Raw genomic sequence first — 23,407 nt, 5'->3', positions numbered from 1 at the left:
CATTATCCTCAAATGCCATATATAGATGGTCCTGGGAACAGATTGGCAGCTGGTGATAGGCATCTTTCAGGTCGATGGTCGAATGGACCCGATAGTGCATGATATCATTCACTATGTTCAAAATACAAGGAAAGGGGTATGCATCCAGGAATGGGTACCAATTAATAGTTTGGCTAAAGTCAATTACTAGCCTGGAGTTGTTTTCCCCCTTAACTACTAGCACTTGTGCTCTCCATGGGCTGGTCCTAGGCTCAATTATACACTCCTCCAGCTGAGTCTCCGACTTTATAAACTCTCGGTCTGCTGAGCTGTACCTCATGCTCTTCGTAGCTGCAAGGCATTCTGATTTTAAGGGCATTCCATTCCGAACCGTTATAGAGGGAAGGGGACCAGAATACTCCAAGGTCACGCTTTTAAGGTGATACAGGAAGTCCAGGCCCAACAACTCTGGAGAACACAGTTCATCCAGAATATAGAAGCAAAATTTACAGAATTCCCCCCCTCCTTCGAATGATAGATGTACCATGCAATGCTTTTGTACACATGCAGAATGTGATTGAGATGCGAGAAATATGCAGTAATTAGAAGGATACATCTTTAGTTTGTATTTTTGCACAGTCTGTGAGTCTATGAAACTCTCTGTAGAGCCCATGTCAATTAGGCATCTAGTGGAATGTCTGCTTACCTTTACGGCCACTATAGAGTTACTGAGCTGGTGAGGTCTGTCCTGATCTTCTATGTTTCCATGACTGAGGACCATCGATGACCATTGATGCTAGCTCCCCGGAGATTCCATGTTCTTCACTTGAGTAGCCCCCACTGTCCTGGGTTGCCCTGTGTGGGTAATATGGCGATGACTTTGTGGCGTGGCAAGATGGCCACCCTCCTTCTTCCTCCGATGATGACAGTGCTGAGTTTGAATTTGGATAAGATGGTTGGTGAACCTTTTCATGCTGTTTCTGAGAGTGGCATGTCGCGCAACAAGCATATTCGGGTAAATTCAGGGCAGATGGCTTGGAGCAGGAATCAGATCAAGGAGCGATGCAGATGTAGACTTCCCTGGGCTTCCCCTCACATGGCAAACCCTCGCTCAATGTCCTTTCTTGCCACAGCTGGAACACCGGAGTCTTTTGCTGGGCAACGAGATCGGGGATGCTGTTTTTTTCCCCCCAAAAAAACCCACTCTTTGGTATGGGAAGGGGCAGCCATTAGGGCAGAGGTAACGGGAGCAACTAGTCCTTGAATGGGCTCACCTGGGTGGGCAAGCTCACTAACTTTGAGGTCATCGTTCTTGAGTTTGACCTGCTTCAGTGATTTGGGCAGCTCGACATGGCTAGCCAGGTCCTTCTATCATGACTCAAGTAGTTGCTGCCTCATGTATCTCGAGCAGACACTGCCTCTAGAGTGTCCCAGATCAGTTCTTCCTCACGAACATGGTCCATAGCTGCTTTGTACCTGCACTTCTTAGCAAGTGTCCACAGATCCAGCAGGTAGTCATCGATGGTCTCTCCTGACCGCTGGCAATGTAGAGAGAGTTGGTGCCTCACTAGGACCTCATTCTGTGACTTCAGGTACCTAGCTTTCAATGCCTCAATGCAAGGATCATATGTAGAACAGTCCCTGATGACTGCATATCCTTTCGTTCCCACCCTAGAAATGAGCGCCAACCTCCTGAGTTCATCGGAGTGGAAGATCTCTCTGGTCATGTTCAGGTAGGCCTGGAAGCAGTCTAGCCAGTATGTGAACTCCTTAGCTGAGTCGGGGGACAGAGGGTCTATCAGTAGCATACCTGGCTTGAGTAGCACTTCCATTGTTAGGGAATGAGCAAATAAAATTGTAGTGTGAATAAAAGCTCTCATGACTAGAAGGAGAGCAAACACTTTTATTAGCTCATAACTATGGGTAGAGTTCAACTGAAGACTTCAGAAGGGTTCTGGGTTTAGATGGGAAACCAGGGTTATATGTGGGCTGATGGGGACGGAGCCAGGTGGCAGGGCCAGCCATCAGTGCAACACCCTACTAGTGAATCCCAGTTCACTGCAGTCAGTGAGACGGCATCTGCCGTAGACCTGTTGCTGCAATCAGAAAACTGGAACAGATTCATGTCAGTGCTCATACAGGATCTGATATACATACTTCAACACCATCCTCTTAATCAATTCATCACTGTGGAAGTGAGTGCCACTGGTCAGTGGTCATTTAGGCAGATTACCATACTCTTCTTGGGCATAGGAATGATTGAGACCTGTTTGAAAAAGGTGGTGCCACGCGTTGCCATAATGAAATGTTGAAAGTATTCATGAAAACATTGGCAAGTTGGTCAACACATTTTTTCCCAGTTTTCCCAGTTAATCATTGCTTAGATAAAGTATGCCATGACTTGCAATCATTTCTTCTGTCCCTAAAGTTAATGATTCAGCGACAGCAGTTGCCCATGATCAATTCTCGAAATAACATTCCCTCCAGATTATCGTTGCAGTTACATGTTGTAAATTTCAAGAGGGAAAGAAGATTGGTGACTTACTTCAAGTTTGTTAAATGGCAGCAGATGAGTGAGATATTCTGAGGAATGTTTGGTCTCATCCTAAGGTCTCAAATTCATCAAATGGAGCAACTTATGGTTGGCCAAATCCATCACCAGTTCTGACCACCCATCATCTGAAGGCATCACTGTGAGATGCGACCTGAAGAGGGCAGAAAAGATAATATAGGATCGCCATCACCTCGGTCACAACCTCCTCTCGCTGCTACCTTAGGAAAGATACTGATGTCTGAAGATCAGTACCTCTCAGTTCAACAACAACTTTTGTCAATATCAATCAGCTTTTTCAACCTTCCTTCGTACCCTAATCATAAACTACTCTAGCACTACAAAAAGATCCATGCACAAATGAAACACAAATTTATTCATGCACGAATGTAACTGAATGATTATCAGGCCTGGCAGCAATAAGTCAAAGTTTTGGGTTGGAACCCTTCGTCAAGACTGGTGAAAAAAAGGGAATGTTCTGAGATTTGAAAAAATGTGACTTATTCCTTCTACTAAATGCTGCCTGATCTTCTATATTCTTCCAATATTTGTGTATTTTCATTTTATTTATTGCGGCATCTCCAGATTTTTTACTATCTCTTTCTGTAAAGTTATTTAATATGAACCATTGGAGTTGTTTTTAGTTAACGTACCTGTTTAGGCTGCAGCGAGATAAATTTGGAGCACATGTTCATTATACTTACGTGTATGACAATAAACATTATCATCATCAATAACAGTAGGATGATTCTGCAACTAACACATTTAAGACCTGGAGATATTAAGGCTGGTTGAAATAATCAGATGTGTGGTGCTTCATCAAATCACTCCCACTCATTTCACGTTTAATGAAAATGAACCCAATTCACCAAATCTCCGACAGTAAGCTTGTGATAAATGAAAAGGTTCATCATAGGTAATGAACACACAGCAACAAACAAACAAGCATTGAGTGTCAAATCAACTCATGCATTTTTGGAACAGGGAATTTCATTTTCAGCATCAAAAATCTTAAGTGTAAAGCTTTCACACACATGAATATGATATTTTCATTTTAGCAGTTGTCCCAAGATAATTTCCCAAAAGTTATTCATTTTGGGAATTCAGAAGCCACTGTATCAATTTTTTTTAATGTATAAACATATTTTCAAAAATTATCATGTTAATTTATGGTGTTATAATTAAATTATTGTTTTATTTCTAAAGCTATGGTTTGTGGCTGAAGTTCATTTTATTTAAAGGAAAATTGTGTGGAGATTAAAGTGGCATTTTATCAAAAATGTACATATATCTTTGCATTATTTAGAGTCATAAAGTCATTGAGAAATAGTACCTAGAAATAAGTCCTTCAGCCCACTGAGTCTTAGCTAACCATCATATTCACATGACGCACCCTGGGGCAAATTACATTTGCCGCTTACCAGCATGTTTTGGGATGGGGCAGGAAGCAGAACCATAGAGGAAGCATGTATTATTTTCACACAGACAGAGCTGGATGTCAGAATTGAATCTTAATCACCCTGACTGTGCCACTATTTTGCTCCAATATATTTTGGGGCAGAAAGAAGGCATCTTACTTTTAATTCCAGTACTGGAAATCTTCAATATCAGTGAACACAATACATTCTGTTCTTGATTACGAAGTATATTTTCAGCTACTTTTGAGAAGTATAGGAAGCTATATTTATTTTCAGATAACTTTTGAAGATAAAATTATTTATGAAAATGCATAAAAGGTAATAGTAACTGAAAAAATGAAATTCATTTCTGGAGTGAAAATTATTGTGGTAAAAGGAGCCTCCCTTAGAAATGAAATAAATAATTCCAAAAACTCAATAAATAGAAAAGGCAGTTAAGACGATAAATAATGTTTCACACTAGTTAATATGGGGAAGATGATACATAATATCTGAGAACGTAAAATTATGTCAGAACAGCAGGATCCCAAAATGTTATTTGTTCCATTCAAATCAAAATCAACATTTAACAGGAATTCAAGCAACTATCAGTAATTAGATTTTTCAGGATCTTGAAATGTAGCCCTGGATATTAAGTGGTCGATGCTAATCCAACTACTTATTATGCATCCCAACTTGATTTCAACAATGACGGTAGTTGACTGCAGGATTTATCTTCTTCATTTAAATGTTGCTGTTTCTTAGGTTCATCTGGAGCCATTCACCTGTCAGTTAATAGTAGCCACGTCTAACTTTCCGCCATTATAATGTTAAGGTTACCTTGACGCAATGGAGAGAACAGTCCTGGCATGAGGCATGTCTTCACTGAGAAGATAATATATTCACATTATGACTGCCTTTGAAAACTTAATGCTGAACAGACCATGGTCTTTGAATGTTCCTTGATTGGAAGTGTTTTCTAACTCTCCAGGAATAGCATCTAATTTGACACAGCAAGGTGTCTGAAATACCCCGTGGGATCCTGCCAGTGATAGAAGGAATCCCATGGTGTGTCTACTGAACTTTGTTGCATGATTGTTTCAGCTGTTGAATGCAGCTCAAGCCATTAATAGGGTTTATGTGGTGTTTCTACTGAATGGTCATTAAGTATTCAAGATGGTAACACTTAAGTTAAAAAAAAACAGCTCTGTACTCACAATTTAATTCTGGGTGAATATCAATTTATGGTCAGCATCGTAAAGAATAATGATGTTATTATCTGCACAAATTCCAATCAGACAGAACCTTTGTGTGCAAAAGTGAATCGAACATGGGAATATCCTGATCAATTTCAAAACAGGCACTAACAATTTTTGGTGCTCTCTAAATTTAAATGTTAAGCCACTTTCCTGAGTTAATTCTGCATGAAAACCAGCATCTGATGCACCTAATTTCTAGATATCCATATTATAATCTGCAGCAAGAACTCTAGCCTATTCTTCCTGTGGTGTATGCAGCTTGGCTTCTGGCTACTTACGCATTTCCTTCCTTCATAACTTACATTTTGTGCATCTCAGCCACTTCATAGCATTCATTTCTGTTTGCTTCACCAGTGTTAAGAATGTAAAAATGTTTCATTCCTTCCACTCTCACTACATATCTTCTCTAATATGTAGTTATTGATTGTGTCTATCACACAGTTCTTTACATTAACTCTGAATTTTTCTGCTTTGTCTTAGGTCTCAAAGATTTATTTATTTAGCATCAATGGTCCAAATTATGGTCACCTCTTCCTTTAACCCTACCTCCAAACAACAGCATGCAATCTCAAGATTCATTTTTGTTTGATGTTGATTTTCATCTGAATGCTTTCTTGGATTTTCTTGATTTGTTGTTTTTTAACGGAAAAAAAATGAACAAAAAAACATGGAAAAAAAAATCATGAACAAATCCATCAAACAGTGCTATTTATCAGGAATTGAAATCGAAGGGCTTAAAGCGTGTCATTTTTTTTTAATTTTAAATTTTAACTTTTTTAAAAATTTAGACATACAGCATGTTCACAGGCCATTTCAGTCCTTGAGTCCATGCTACCTGATTTACACCCCATTATCCAACACTGTTTTGAAGTGTGGGAGGAAACCAAAGACCCTGGAGAAAACCCATACAGTCAAGGGGAGAATGTACAAACTCTTTCCAGACAGTGCAGGATTCTAACCCAGGTCGGGTCCTGATCACCGGCACTGTAAAGGCATTATGCCAACCACTACGCCAACCTTGCCACTCTATATTGTTTAACTTTCAAAATCTCCAGAGAAACATGTAAATGTTCTTTAGTTTCTGTCATAATTGGGCAAACAGGCAGAAACAGTATCTATCAAACTCAGGTTTGGTGCTTATAATTAACTTCAAATAAAATTGATATGAACTCAAACAGTTATTAGTTGCTGAGTGGCCAAATAAGAACAGAATTAGCAGTCTGTATGGAATATTAAGCTTTTAATTCAAACCTTTGGAGCCATGTCATGACTATAAATGTACATTGAAAGCATTTGTAAAAATCCGAGTAATTATCATAGCAATAATGAATTTATAAAATGCGTTATATAATGTACATACTCACCAAAATTCTTATTTGTTGCAGACAGACAATTACCTTGTAAGCTATTCTAAGCCCAGTCAAGTTTTCCATTTCAAAACTTAATTTCCATCCAAGTGCCACAAGGACCAAGAATTTCTGGTCTCTTTTGATTTCATGTTTGAAGCATGAAAATGAATAATAAATTTTAAAATTGTATTCCAACCATGCAATTGCATTACAGCATTTAACAAACATTATTTCAGCTTATAGACTCAGTATGTTTTACATATATTTAATTATCAATGTGTTACAAATTGACTTCAACTGAGACCTTGTGACTGATGATAATAACAATTACATAGATCGTCATGTTTAATCTGAAGAATTACCCATTCTTGTGAGCCATATTACAGTATGATGACTTAGAATTACATTGGGTCATGCAAAGTCAATTTAAGCAGTCATAATGGCAGAAATACAAACACTTTGGTCATAGATGAACCATTCAGAAACTCAATAATACATGAGGGAAGATCTTCTCTTCACATAATCTACCAGAGTGGAATGCAAAAGAAAATCATTAGATTGAAGTGGCTATGGGTGAAAGAAGTCTCGGAAGGGATGTTGTGAATTGGGAATGGGAACAGAGCAAGAATTGACTGCCAAGGATTGGTATCAGGTGTAGAAGGTAGTCAATTCTGGCACAGAAGTGAGGATTGGTGGTGAGATTAATTAGATTGCACCTGTATTGCGTAGAATTTAGAAGACTGAGACCTAATCTCATAGTTTTCATAGAGCATTCAGTGGATGATTATTTTCTGTCTGAGATATTTAGCACCAGGAGGTCACAGTCTCAAAATAGAGGGTTGGCCATATGAGAGTGAGATTAGAATAAAATTCAACCAGATACTCAAATTTTTGTAATTTTCGAGCCATTGGTTGTGAAGATTCAGTTGTGGAGTATATTCAAGCAAAGGTGCAGTGGAATTTTGGACATTAAAGGAATAAAGAATATGGGATAATTTTAAGAAAGTCATGCTGATGTAAGAGATCAGTCCTCTATCGTACAAAGTCAGCCATCCACTTTATTAAATTGTGGAAAATATTTGAAAGGATGATTAGCTTTCTCTTGTATCTATAAAGTCACTGTGGCAGAACAACCAAAAACACTGAGTCAGAATATATGATAGAGATCATGAAGCTGGTTGTGTGATTCCAGAACAACAACCTTGCAATCAATATCAGCAAGAGCAAGGGGCTTATTGTGAACTTTCGGAAGGAAAGCCTAAGGAACCATGCACCTGCCTATCTTGATGGGATGGCAGTGGAGAGGGTAATTAACCAAGTCTTTGAGAGTCCACACATCAAAGAACATCACCTGGAACCAGCTTATCAAGGCAATTGTGAAGAAGGTACAAGAACACCCCTACTTTCGAAGAAATCTGAGATTTTGCATGGAATTAAATACTCTAACAAACTTGTGAACTACAGGAAGTGGTTGCATCACAGCCTAGTTTGAAATGTCAAGTGCTGGAAGGCTGCAGAAAGTATAAGACACTGCCACAAGAAGTCAGCGAACACCATGATCCTTGCCACAACCTCTTCTTGCTGCTACCTTTGGGCAGAAGTCCAGCACCTCCAGGTTTTATCCATCAGCTATCAGGCTTTAAATCTTCCCAACACTAATCTTACCCTAACTATAAACTATTCTAGGACCAGCAAAACATCTGTCTTTACTATAGAATCATTATTTTTTTCTTAAACCATCTGCAACAGTGAATATTTATTTATCATTGTTTTGATATTTATTATCTCTTTTTCTGTCTTGCAGTTGTAGTAACTTAATGTATAGTATTGTTGTTAGAGTCCCTTGCCTACCTTTTTGGCTTCAGCAGGAAACAATTTCAGAGCATCTGTATGTAGTACGTTGAACATTGTAGTACGTTGAACATTACCTCTGATGTTCTGGTGTTTTCAATTATTGTACTGAGGTCTATTCATGACAATCACTATTAAGTTAGACCAGTTTTGAAAGTTCCCCCTTAAATTCACATTCCACCTTAATTATTTCCTGTGCCATAAGTGCTCTGTGATTAGTAAGAGATTGCTTAAGGTGGTATGTGAGTGGGAAGGAAGGTTGAGAATCATTGCTCGAGATCCAATTGTTACCGAAATGTTTTGCTTGATAAAAATTGTCATTGGCCCTTTTCCTTTGGAGTTATGAAACCATGTGCATAACGTCAATTGGGTACAATTAAAACAGTGTTTTTCAAACTTTTTTCTTTTCACTCACATACCACCTTAAGCAATCCCTTACTAATCACATAGAGATTGCTTAAGGTGGAATGTGAGTTTAAGGGGGCAGTTTGAAAACCACTGAGTTAGACCAACATTGGTTTCTCAAGCAAATTGAAGCTTCTCCATGATTGGCTTGCAGGGTATTCAGAATTGGCATCCAGCCACGCACTGGCTGTATATCCAGGGTATTTTTGTGCATTATGCAGCTGAAACACAAACAACACTGGTCAAACCAAGTATTTCATAATATATAAGGATATATTGTGCATGAAGACATAGCACTGTACAAATGTTCAAATGTATAAGATTTTACTTTTGCTAGTTTCCAGGATTGTCTTCCATTTGCAATATTTATTAACATAAAACATAGAACAAATCAGCACAGTACAGGCTCTTCAGCCCTCAATATTGTGCCGACCCATATATTCCTTCCTTAAAAAAAGTACTAAACCCTCTCTAACCCATAACTTTTTTTTCATCCATGTGTCTGTCTAGGGGTCTTTTAAATGCCCCTAATGTTTCAGGTTTCACCACCGTCGCTAGCAAGACATTTTAGGCACTCACAACTCTCTGTGTAAAATAACTTTCCCCTAAACTTCCCTCCCTTAGCTTTGTACTTATGTCCTCTGGTGTTTGCTGATCCTGCCCTAGGAATCAGATGCTGGTTGTTCACCCTATCTATGCCTCTCATAAACTACACTCCAAAGTGAAAACTCCCAGCTCTGCTAACCTTACCTTATAAGACTTGTTTCCCAAACCAGGAAACATCTTAGTAAATCTCCTCTGCATTAACCTAACAAACCTAATAAAATGATCATGTTACTTGGTTTAACCGATTCTAAATGAAATGCAGTGGTACAATTTCATTGTATTATTAATCTTAGCATGACAACACATTCATGAAAAATTGTGTTCCAATGTTTTATGTGGCTGTTGTGAAACAAAATTCTCTGATGTTACAGACAAAAATGTATGTCTTTTTAGGCAGATTATTGCATTATCTCCCAAACAGAGGGTGTAATAATTTTATGTATTCAGAGCTTTAACTGCAGTTTTATTTATATATTAAAACAGTGGTGTTTTATCTGTTCCTCAAATTTTGTATGTTGTCATTAATTGGCACCTGCAGTATTTCATTAACTTTATTGCCATATGATCAAATAATCAGGATAATAAGGCATTAGGCTCCATAACAAAGTACACCCCTCCTTACAGCATCTCTCTTATTGACTGATTTTCTGATATTTAAATGGCCCAGAGGATATTTAAGATGAATTTGTGCATTGATACAAGGTGGACATTATTTCCTAAGCACAGCATGATGACACAGATATTTATCTTCATGTAAGTGAATTTGCTAAGAGCTTTACTAAAAAAAATTCATAACAATTTGTATGCATTTTTCTTTATATGTAATTATTTCCTTATGTATACAGCAATGAGCTCTCCGAACCCTTCTCCATTGACAACGGCATGAAGCAAGGCTGCGTCCTCGCACCAACCTTCTTTACTATCTTCTTCAGTATGATACTGAAACAGCCCTTGAAAGAACTCAACAATGAAGACGCTGTTTACATCCAGTACCGCACGGATGGCAGTCTCTTCAATCTGAGGCACCTGAAAGCTCACACCAAGACACAAGAGCAACTTGTCCGTGAACTACTCTTTGCAGACGATGCCGCTTTCGTTGCCCATTCAGAGCCAGCTCTCCAGCGCATGATGTCCTGTTTTGCGGAAACTGCCAAAATGTTTGGCCTGGAAGTCATCCTGAAGAAAACTGAGGACCTCCATCAGCCAGCTCCCCACCATGACTACCAGCACCCCCACATCTCCATCGTGGACACAGAACTCAAAACGGTCAACCAGTTTACCTACCTCGGCTGCAACAATTCATCTGATGCAAGGATCGACAAAGAGATAGACAACAGACTTGCCAAGGCAAATAGCACCTTTGGAAGACTACACAAAAGAGTCTGGAAAAACAACCATCTGAAGAAACACACAAAGATCAGTTGTTATACCCACGCTCCCGTTCAGCTCAGAATCATGGGTCCTCTACCAGCATCACCTACAGCTCCAAGAACACTTCCATCAGCACTGTCTCCGCTCCATCCTCAACATTCATTGGAATGACTTCATCACCAACATCGAAATACTAGAGCTGGCAGAGTCCGCAAGCATCGAATCCATGCTGCTGAAGACCCAACTGCGCTGAGTGGGTCACGTCTCCAGAATGGAGGACCATCGCCTTCCCAAGATCGTGTTATATGCCGAGCTCTCCACTGGCTACTGTGACAGAGGTGCACCAAAGAAGAGGTACAAGGACTGCTTAAATAAATCTCTTGGTGCCTGCCACATTGACCACCGCCAGTGGGCTGATATTGCCTCCAACCATGCATCTTGGCGCCTCACAGTTTGGCGGGCAGCAACCTCCTTTGAAGAAGACCGCAGAGCCCACCTCACTGACAAAAGACAAAGGAGGAAAAACCCAACACCCAACCCCACCAACCAATTTTCCCCTGCAACCGCTGCAACCTTGCCTGTCTGTCCCACATCGGACTTGTCAGTCACCAACGAGCCTGCAGCTGACGTGGACATTACGCCTCCATAAATCTTCATCCGCGAAGCCAAGCCACAGAAAGAAGAATTTATTCATTCATGAAGTTGAATAACTGCAGAGATAGTTCATAATTGTTAGAGCTTTGGTTTCCTGTATTATATTGAATATCATTCTAAATGTTCCAATGATTGTATGTCATTAATACTTCACATTTTATTTTCCCATTCTCTTCAGAATCAGTATTTATTGTCATGAATAAGTCACAAAATTCAATGTTTTGCGACAGCATCATAGTGTAAACAATCATATAAATTAACCTTACAACAATAAATTAAATAGTGCACAAAAAGTGGCTTTGCTTCATTGATTATTCAGGAATCTAATGGCAGAGGGAAAGAAGCTGTCCTTGAGCTGCTGAGTGCTTTAGTCTCTTGTACCTTTTTCCCATCAGTAGCAGAGTGAAGAGGGCATTGGCTGGATGGTGGGGGTCTTTGAAGATAGAGGCTGCTTTTTTAAGACATCTCTTATAGATGTCCTCAATTAAGTGGTCTGATACCTATGATGTTTGCAGGCCAAGACAACATCTGAAGCAGAGGTTTTCAACCTTTTTCTTTCCACTCACATACCACTTTAAGTATTCCCTGTGCCAGAGGTGCTCTGTGATTAGTAAGGGATTTCTTAAGGAGGTATGGAAAGAAAAAGTTTGAAAACCACTGTTTCAATCATACCTAATTGACTTGTTATGTGCACGGTTTCATAACTCCAAAGGAAATGGACCAATGACAATTTTTCCAAAGCAAAATATTTCAGTAACAATTGGGTCTTGAACAGCGATTCTCAGCCTTCCTTTCCCATCACATACCACCATAAGTGATCCCTGACAGAGCACCGATTGCATAGGGATTACTTAAAGTGGTATGTGAGTGATAAGAAAAATGTTAAGAACTGCTCCAGAGCGTTCTCTTATCCTGAGAGTTGGCGCCTCTGTATCAGATAGTGATGCAAATAGCAAGAATTCAAGAGTCTTCGGTGACATACTAAATCTCCTCATACACCTCAGAAAGTATAGCCGCTGACGTGCCTTCCTTGTGATTGACATGGAGGCTAGATCGTCGGAGATGTTAACACCCAGGAATTTAAAGTTCTTGATCCTCTCCACTACTGAGCCCTCAATGAAGATTGGTCCATGTTCCCCTGACTTCCTCCTGAAGTCCACTATCATTTTTTTGGTTTTGCTAATGTTGTGGACAAGGTTGTTGGTGTGACACAGCTCAGCGAGCTTTATGCTTCCTCATTGCCATTTGTGATTCTACTGACAACTGTGAAGTCATTGGCAAATTTGTTGATACCATTGGAATTGTGCCTGGTCACACAGTTTTTGGTGTATAATGAGTAGAGCAGTGGGCTAAGCATGCATATTTGAGGTGTGTCTGTGTAAATAACCAGTGAAGAGGAGACGTTTCCAATTCGTACTGACTGTGGACTTCCAATGAGTAAGTCAAGGATCCAGTTACGGAGGTGGGGTGTAGAAACCCAATGTTTGTAAGTTCTTGACCAGCACTGATGGAATAATTCCTCTTACCCAAAAAATCAATTAACCTGTGTTCCACCAAACTAATGCCTTTCTCCATTATCATCATATAAGTTTTATGTTATGGAGTCATAAAGTGTACCTCATTGAAACAGGCCATTTGACTCACCTCATCTTTGCAGACAATCATATCTATCTACTTTATCCTACTTGCTGTTTTTCTTTGGCTTGGCTTCGCGGACGAAGATTTATGGAAGGGGTAAAAGTCCACGTCAGCTGCAGGCTCGTTTGTGGCTGACAAGTCCGATGCGGGACAGGCAGACACGGTTGCAGCGGCTGCAGGGGAAAATTGGTTGGTTGGGGTTGGGTGTTGGGTTTTTCCTCCTTTGCCTTTTGTCAGTGAGGTGGGCTCTGCGGTCTTCTTCAAAGGAGGCTGCTGCCCGCCAAACTGTGAGGCGCCAAGATGCACGGTTTGAGGCGATATCAGCCCACTGGCGGTGGTCAATGTGGCAGGCACCAAGAGATTTCTTTAGGCAGTCCTTGTACCTCTTCTTTGGTGCACCTCTGTCACGGTGGCCAGTGGAGAGCTCGCCATATAACACGATCTTGGGAAGGCGATGGTCCTCCATTCTGGAGACGCGACCCACCCAGCTCAGCTGGATCTTCAGCAGCGTGGACTCGATGCTGTCGACCTCTGCCATCTCGAGTACTTCGACGTTAGGGATGAAAGCGCTCCAATGGATGTTGAGGATGGAGCGGAGACAACGCTGGTGGAAGCGTTCTAGGAGCCGTAGGTGATGCCGGTAGAGGACCCATGATTCGGAGCCGAACAGGAGTGTGGGTATGACAACGGCTCTGTATACGCTTATCTTTGTGAGGTTTTTCAGTTGGTTGTTTTTCCAGACTCTTTTGTGTAGTCTTCCAAAGGCGCTATTTGCCTTGGCGAGTCTGTTGTCTTTCTCGTTGTCGATCCTTGCATCTGATGAAATGGTGCAGCCGAGATAGGTAAACTGGTTGACCGTTTTGAGTTTTGTGTGCCCGATGGAGATGTGGGGGGGCTGGTAGTCATGGTGGGGAGCTGGCTGATGGAGGACCTCAGTTTTCTTCAGGCTGACTTCCAGGCCAAACATTTTGGCAGTTTCCGCAAAGCAGGACGTCAAGCGCTGAAGAGCTGGCTCTGAATGGGCAACTAAAGCGGCATCGTCTGCAAAGAGTAGTTCACGGACAAGTTTCTCTTGTGTCTTGGTGTGAGCGTGATTATCCAACTGCACGAAAACCAACAAGGTCGGGTCAGATACAGCAATCAGCTCTCTGAACCCTTCTCCATTAACAATGGCGTGAAGCAAGGCTGTGTTCTCACACCAACCCTCTTTTCAATCTTCTTCAGCATGATGCTGAACCAAGCCATGAAAGACCCCAACAATGAAGACGCTGTTTACATCCGGTACCGCACGGATGGCAGTCTCTTCAATCTGAGGCGCCTGCACGCTCACACCAAGACACAAGAGAAACTTCTCCGTGAACTACTCTTGGCAGACGATGCCGCTTTAGTTGCCCATTCAGAGCCTACTTGCTGTAATGGAGGATTAAAACCATGTGCTCAGATGCTTTTTGCTTATGTGGAACTGATGACACTGGGGCCACACCCAGGTCATCTTACTTTCAGAACTAGCAGATGCAATTAAACTCAGCCATGGGGATTTATCTGAAGATACACTTTGAAATGGAATTCCATTGTGAGGCACAGGGAAAGCAGTTGTCAAATGTGACACTCTGAAATTGACGAATTGGTCACAACCTGCTTTGCTTGAGAAGTTTTAATAAGTCTTTGTATCTACGAGATAAACCAGGAAATCATAGCATCCTGGTTCCATAATAATTAATCTTCTAAATTGTAGGATAGTATGTTCAGCTTTGATTTTGACTGACAAATGTTAGAAGGAGTAGGCACATGATTAATTGTTCTTTCCTAAATGTAGGATAGCATGGCATTGCAAAGCCTGAGAAGTTTTAATAAGTCTTTTTATCTATGAGATAAACCAGGAAATCATAGCATCCTGGTTCCATAATAATTAATCTTCTAAATTGTAGAATGGTATGTTCAGTTTTGATTTTGACTGACAAATGTTAGAAGGAATAGGCGTATGAATAATTGTTTTTGGGGTATATAAGCCTGTAGTCCTGCTGCTGAAGTTTAGACTCTCCAAGGGGTGGGAACACCCCTTGTCAAGAAGGAAGAACAGCCAGTGTCCGAGCAACGTCCCGGTCGGGGGAGGTGGAGAAGCTGCCACCGGCACCCTGACAACCTACTACAAGTGTGCAGTCGTTGCCTTGCTTCGGCAGTTGGGACCAGTCCAAGCGTTGATAAGTATAGTTGGAAAGGGCTTGCATATTGTACTGTGAAATCAGCTTTTGAATTAGTAATAAACATTTGTATAAACTGAACTGCTCTCGGTGTGTGTGTCTATTTTCTTTCGGTAGCTCAAACACAGTGACCAATCTAAAACGAACAAAATGAGAGGTATAAGTTTACCCAAGATAGTTGCCTCTATTAATTCCATATCCATCTATACTTTGCTCATTTAAGTACTTATCAAGATGCGTTTTTACTGTCACACCCTCCACCTCCTTTTTCTGGAAGCTCATTCCAAAGGAAATGGACCAATGACAATTTTTCTCAAGCAAAATATTTCAGTAACAATTGGGTCTCGAACAGCGATTCTCAGCCTTCCTTTCCCATCACATACCACCATAAGTGATCCCTGACAGAGCACCGATTGCATAGGGATTACTTAAAGTGGTATGTGAGAGATAAGAAAAATGTTAAGAACTGCTCCAGAGCGTTCTCTTATCCTGAGAGTTGGCGCCTCTGTATCAACACTTGGACTGGTCCCAACTGCCGAAGCGAGGCAACGACTGCACACTTGTAGTTGGTTGTCAGTGTGAAAATTTTGACTTCTCAGATTTCCTTTAAACCTACTCCTTCTGAAACCTATGCTCCATGGTTTTGCAGACCCTGTCATGGGAACAGCCACTATCTCTCTACCCTACATAATGCCTCACATGCTCGCCTCCTTCTCTCCAAAGAAAAGAAAGCAACCTATCCAATGACTCCTAATACTAAAGCCTTCCAATAAAGGTAACATTCTTCTGAATATATTTTGCACCTTCCCTAGCTTTAGCATGTTCTTCCTATACTGCCATATGCCTCCCTTACCACCCTCTATTTCTGATATACTTGTACACTGAGATATTTCTGTTCAACAAAACTTCCTAGGGCCCTGTAATTCACCATTAATGTTCTACCCAAATTTATCATCCAACAATGCATCATGGCATTGCCTGTGTTAAATTCAATCTCACATTCCTTTTCCCACTTTCCCATTTGCAGACTTACTTATCATGCCACATGCATTCTCAGCCAAATAATTCCTATATATGGCAAACAATAGTCAACCCATCATTGATCCCAGCTGTCAGAGACACTCAATCTGAAAAATAACTCTCTACTACCACTAAGCCAGTTTTGTATCCACATTGCTGACATCATTTAGATTTCACCAATGTTCTAAGCTCCTGGATCTGCCTACCTTGCTGGACCTTGTCAGAGTCCATGAAGACAATGTCCACCACTTTTCCCATGTAAATCATTTAAAAAGCTTCCCCTCAAGTCCTTCTGAAATCTATCCCCATTCATCTTAAACAAGTTCAAAAACTATCCACCCTATAAAAAAACTGAGCCTTCATTTTATCCATACACCTCATGATTATATTATATTTGATAAAATTACCTCTGAGCCATCTACACCTAGAGAATTAATTTCCAAAAGATTATAGCACCTATGTGACAAATGATTAAAAACAGCATATGTTTCTCTTTGTTGTTACCCAAGATGCATGAAAGCAGGAAGGTCATTCTACAGGAGACTACAGCTTGAGCACTGCAGTGGGGAGTGTGCCCATGAAAATCATTATAATGTTGCCAAGTCTGGAAAATGCTAGCTGTGAGGATGGGTTGGATAAGATTGAGTTGGTTTACCTTAACCAGAAGCACTCCAGCATACAAGAAATCCCTCACCCTTACTTTCTCAAGGGTAATTAAAGATTTTTTTTAAAAATGATGCTGGAATTGCCAATCATGTCCTGATCCTCAAATACGAACAAATCCAAAAGAGTGTACTTAAAACTGCATTTACTGTGTGTAACAGAGGCTGGGTAGGCAATAATCTGGAGGAACATCAATTTAAAAAAAAAATATTTAAGTTATCGTAGGTAGGTGGCAATGGAGTCACCAAAAATGCATTTGATGTGGAAATGAGGTTCAGTGGAGCATAAGAGATGAGTGTTAGAATGTTGTATAAGTTGAAATTGAAATATGCAGGATTATATACCTGTCAAAGAATAAGTTGAAATACAGTAGCTACAGAATATTGGTACAATAAATTATTCCTGCAGTGGAATTTTTTTTTAATTTTATTTTTGATTTTCCAATGACTCATGTAAATCCAATTAACAAAATATTATATTCTCTTTCCATGTAATATGAGTTACAGAATCCTTAATTTCCCCCTCCTTACTCCATTCCCTCCTTATCCCTTAAATTTTACAAATACTAAAATATAAGTGAAAGGGCAGACAATGGGATGGATTGAAACATGTAGCCTCGTTCACATAATCTGGCGTTGGGCTTCAAATGCTGGAAGTATCTGGAAGATAATGAGATCAAATGGATTAAAAATGATTTGTTGACATGAAAGGTAAGATTGGCAGAAACCCATGATTGAAGGAAGGAAGGAAATGATGAAAGTTGAGAAACAACAAAAATGCTGATGTTGCAATTTGAGCAAGCAATGAACAGTTGGAGGAACTCCATGGATCAGGGAGCATCTAGAGGTAGAAATGATGAGTCAACATTTTGGTTTCAGACCCTTTTTCAAGACTAATGTAAGGAGGAGGGTGTATTATAAAATAAAACCAAGAGGTGATAAGGTATTGGACAAAAGATGAGAGAAGTGAAGAGAAATGTAGAAGGAGAGATCTTAGAGAAAAGGAAGCTAGATGGAGAAGTAAATATAGGAATAGGTTAAGGTTCTTGGTCTCTGAGATGTGTTGCAAATGGTAAACCTGTGGGACCAGACTACAGCAATAGAGTGAGAAAATCCAAGTCAACCTGATTCCAGGAAATAATGGCCAGTTCTGACACATTTGCAACAGTGCAGGAGGCCACAGATAATGGAGAGGGAGGGGGTCATGAAAATAACCCATCTTTCCACTATGTTCTTTCAGTAATTCACATGCAAAATCCTTCCACTGTAAAGAGCCATTGATTTGCACTAACCTTTACTGACATCAGAGATTCCCTTTGCATTTCATTATTGCCATTGCTCTTTTCATTGAGTTTTACTATTTTTGTACGAACAAGTAATATGCGGGAGGAACTTAATGGGTTGAGCAGTGTTATATAGTCAGGATAATGTGAACTATTTTGTAACTGTATAAGAATACATCTTCTCACTGTAGTAACTGTAGTGCACACATTTGTATATGTATATAAATGTGTGTTAACAGTTTCCAGAGATGGTGGAAGGCATCAGTAAGTAAAGTCTCTTCTGTTATTTGAATTTTGCATCTCTAAGTTATTTAAGAAGCCTCCCAAGTAACATAGAAACATAACATGGTGACAGTGGTATAAGAGAATAAGAATAAAGCCATAGCATTGATTGTAAGTCATTGAAATACAAAGGGGAAGAAGAGAAAAAAATCCTTTAAAAAATTGGCTGGAGCTACAGTAATACACCCAGTGAAGGATAGGGCAGCTAAAGATGTTGAATCAATTAAAAGGTTTCAGCAGAAGTGCAATTTAGCAGTCAAAAGCTATTTTAAAAATGCAACAGCAGAAGAGAAGGTCAGTTATAAACTTCTCTGGACAGGGGACCGAGGCCTTGACTTATTTAATAGCTGGGAGCTTACAGAGGTGGAAAAAAATGATGCAGATCAGATTTTTGCAAATTTGCTTTTCGCTTTGAACCCAGGTCTAATCATAGAATTAAACACTATGAATTTCAAAGATTAATACAAGAGACTGATGAAACTGTTGATAACTTCCTCACTAGACTAAAAATTGTGCTGCAAAATTCAGATTTAAGGATATAGAGGAAAGATTATTTGATCAACTAATATAGGGGAAGTGCCTATCCCAAAGTGCAAATGTCTCTTATAAGGAAGAATAGCTTGAAACTGTCAGAAGCTGTCACAGCCTGAGCCTCCAAAGCCTCGAGGATGCAAATGAAATGCCTATATATGCAGACCCACCCACAGAAAAGAGAAAGAAAGGTTGATGCTATAAAGAACACAATCAGAAAAGTGGAAACCCCCAAGACCTGCAGGAAATGCGGCAGTCAACACCCCTTCGATGACTGAAACCAATGCCCTGCATATGGTTCTGAATGTAGAGCCTGTGGTAAAGTAAAATCCTGGGTGAAGACATGCAAGTCTGGTATGAAGAAAACAGTAATACCAGTGAAGTAAAAAGGCAAGAAGATCCACCACATTAAAGGAAACAGCAATGAGGACTCTGACACCCAGATACTGGACATGGAAGCCATACAGCTTCATGAGATGTCAAGCGAAATGAAAGAAGAAAGCGAGTTACACACAAGGATCAAAATACAGAGTACAATCCTAAACAAGCCTACAATATTTAACCTAAAGGTGGAGCTGTATACTGGATCACAAAGTAACGTCCTTTCAATCAGATTCTACCCCCAGATGTTCCCAGAGAATGTAATAAAAGGTATCCAAAATACAGTGCATTGGGAACAGCAAATATCACATTAACGGCCTATGGTGGACCCATGATCAGGCAGCTAGGGAGAGCTAAGATCAATGGGTGCCATAAGGGAAAGAATAACCTCAATACATTCTACATGATAGATGCAGATGGACCAGGAATTCTAGGTCTGGATAGCTGCTGGGAGTTGATCTATGTCAATTATGAGATCCAGATGAAGAAGATATTCAAAAGGATCAACAGAGACACTCCATTGGAGAACCGACCTCCAGTCACAAACAAGGCTGAGCTCACGAGCATGCACCTGGAATGCTTTGATGATTCAGTTGGAACTTTGAATATCACATCACAATAGATCCAAACTGCAAACCAATAGTCCATGCACCAAGGAAAGTACCACTAGAGCGTAAGAAGCTGAAGCAAGAACTAAAGGACATGGAAAAGATGGAAGTTATAGCGAAAGTGACTGAGCTGACTGACTGCATATTCCATCGTTGTCAAAGAAAAACCAAATGGCCACTTGAGAATATGTCTGGACCCTAAAGACTTAAATCAAGCAATAAAAAGGGTTGCTACTGTAAGGTAAAAACATCATGAGATGGGACCGGAGAAGGAGTCACCCAGTACTAAGGAGTAACAGAATGCAGATGTGACCTTGTACACTCAAGATAAGCTTTGCACTAACAAGAATGATGTGCAGCAGACTAACAGAGAAGGATAGCAACAGTTTATTCATTGGACAATGTCATGGTATGATAATTTACTAAGTACGTATCCTGAGGTATAAAAAAAACACCACTTGCTGATAACGGCAGAATGCGCCTTCTCCAACTAACACTGTTAGTTGCAAGTGTTACAATCCGGCAATAAAGAACAAAGAACCTTGATTTCGACTCAGTCTGGTGTTTGACTCACTCATTCATGAACAAAGCAGACCTAACACTACCCAACACTGACACTAGAATACATCATAGTGGAATGGTCTTCCAGGAAATGTGGTGGGAGCAGGGTCGATTTTGTCATTTAAGAAAGAATTGGATAAGTATATGGATGGGAGGGGGATGAAGGAATATGGGCAGAGTGCTGGTAAGTGGGATTAGAGGAGGATACTTGGATCAGTGCAGACTAGAAGGGCCAAATTGGCCTGTTTCCATGTTGTAATTGTTATATGGTTTTATATATATGGTTATATATAAAAGGACCCAAAATCTTTAGCAAGCTATATGCTAAGAATGGATACTGGAATGTGAAACTAGTTGAGAAATCAACACTACTGAAAATCTTCAGTTCTCCATTTGGTCGTTACAAGTTCCTGTGACTACCTTTTGGTCTAAAGGTGAGCCGGGACATGTTTCAATAGAAGATCAATGAGACCTACAGAGGATGTAAAGGTGGTGTTGACATTGCGGACGACATCCAGGTTTTTGGCAGAGATGGAAAAGTTCATGATCTTCATCTACGTGAGGCCATAGAGAGAACAAGAGGGTATGGAATTAAACTTAATTCAGACAAATGCATTATAAAAGAGAAGGAATGCCAATTCTTCGGAATGGTGCACACTTCTGAAGGGGTAAAGCCAAGCTCAGAGAAGGTTAAAGCCATTGCCGAGATGGAGCACCCAGAGGATAAAAAGTAACTCAGAAGTTTCCTTGGGTTGGTCCAATACATGAGTTCTTTCATACCACATATGTCAGATTACACAGCAAACATCAGATTGCTGAAGGAAGATGTGGAATTTCAGTGGTCTTAATCACATGAGAGAAGTTTTGACCAGCTCAAAGAAATATTAAGCAGTTGAGAAACCATGATAGAGAAAAAGCCTACTCTGCAAGTAGATGCATTTAACAGAAGCCTTGGTGCAGCATTAGTAGAAGAAAGAAAACTAATAGCTTTTGCCTCAAGAACTCTAACAACAGGGGAGACCAGATATGCCAACTTTGAGAGAGACCTGTTGGCGGTCATATGTAGATGAAAAATGTTTCATCATTTTCTGTATGGAAGAAAGTTTATAGTGGAAAGTGATCATCGCCTACTGGAACACAACCAGAGAAAGAACCTAAACAAGGCACCAGCTAGACTGCAGAGATTAATTCTACAACTGCAAAGCTACGACTTCAACTTAAAATACATACCAGGCAAAGAGATAGTGCTTGCTGATACCTTGTCACAACTTTCCCCAAATGAAAAATATGAAATGGAAGACATGGAGATCAAGATACATCATCTCGTCAGTGTGACCAGTCATAAATTAAGACAAGTCAGAGAAGAAACCAGTAAGGATGATGTGTTGCAAATGCTTTCTCAACAAGTAATACAAGGATGGCCAGAGAGGATATAGCCTACAATGTGTCAGTATTGGTCTATCAGAGATGACATATCGTTGGAGAATGGTGTTCTACTGGCTGGATCAAGACTGATAATACCTGAAACAATGCAGAGAATGATTATCCAGAAAATACATGAAGGTCACGTGGGAATGGAGAAATGCAAACTCAGAGCAAAGTCAGCCATGTACTGGATTGGTGTATACAAAGACATTGAAAATATGGTGGCTACATGTCAAATATACCAAAAGTACAGAAACACAACAAAAAAATGAAATTATTTGCACAGAAGTAGCTGCCAGGCCATTGGCATACAGTGAGAGCAGTTTTGTTTAATCAAGAGTGGTATTTAATAGTAGCCTGTTACTACTCAAAGTTTCCACTCGTCTAAAAGGTGAAAGACCTGAGATCATCAACTATCACCTCAGAAATAAGAGTGTTCCTTGCTGAATAAGGAATAGCCGAGCAAGTAATATGTGACAATGGAACACAGTTCACGTCATAAGAATTCAAAAAGCTGGCTGCAGAGTTTAGGGTTTGTTATCACTACTTCATCCCCATTCTACCCCAAAGATCATGGGTTCATTGAAAGACAAGTGCAAACTGTGAAATGCACACTAGTTAAGTGTCATAAAACAAAAGAAGACCCATATCTAGCTCTTCTATCATTACGAGCAACATCTTAAAGGGCTGACATGAAGTCCCTGGTAGAACTTCTAAATGGCAAGTAATATAAAACAACCCTCCCAAGCAAAATACACCTTCCAGAAGACCAGGAGGAAACCAGAAGAAGACTGGTTGACACGCAAGATAAAGGACGCCAGCTCTATAGCAAACATGCCCAAACATTGCCAGAACTCTTCAGAGGGCAGCATGTGCATATTCAAGAGCCAATGTTGAAAATATGGACCCCAGCGAAGTTCATCAGAGAAGCTGAGACACCAAGATCATACATTGTCGAGACAGACTCTGGCAATCAGCTGAGGAGGAACAGAATTCACATGCAGCCAACACAAGATGTGATGAAGCAGAAAGCTTTAATACTAGCGAAGCCTGCAACACCAATATCAAGTGAGGTATCCAGTGAAGAGACCACAACCACCAATACAGAAACATCAACACAGCAGTTGTCAGGTGAAGCACAACAAGCTCCATCACCTACACGTGGACCAGTAGCACAGAGCCCAACGGTCGCAGCCCAATCCACATGATGGCAAAGCCACATACTGCCGCCAGTGCGATATCGATAAGAACTATTTAAAAACATTTGTGTAAATAAACTAGTGTACAAGTTCAGTTACTTGTGATGCACTGGAAATAAAGTGATGAAGAACACTGAATTTTTCTTTATCTTCAGAAGGAGGGATGTCATATAATCAGGATAATGTGAACTATT

Source organism: Narcine bancroftii, chromosome 7 (assembly GCF_036971445.1).
Source record: "Narcine bancroftii isolate sNarBan1 chromosome 7, sNarBan1.hap1, whole genome shotgun sequence".
Classification (NCBI taxonomy): Eukaryota; Metazoa; Chordata; class Chondrichthyes; order Torpediniformes; family Narcinidae; genus Narcine; species Narcine bancroftii.
The sequence above is the reverse complement of the archived record's forward strand: the minus strand, read 5'-3'. Positions refer to the sequence as shown.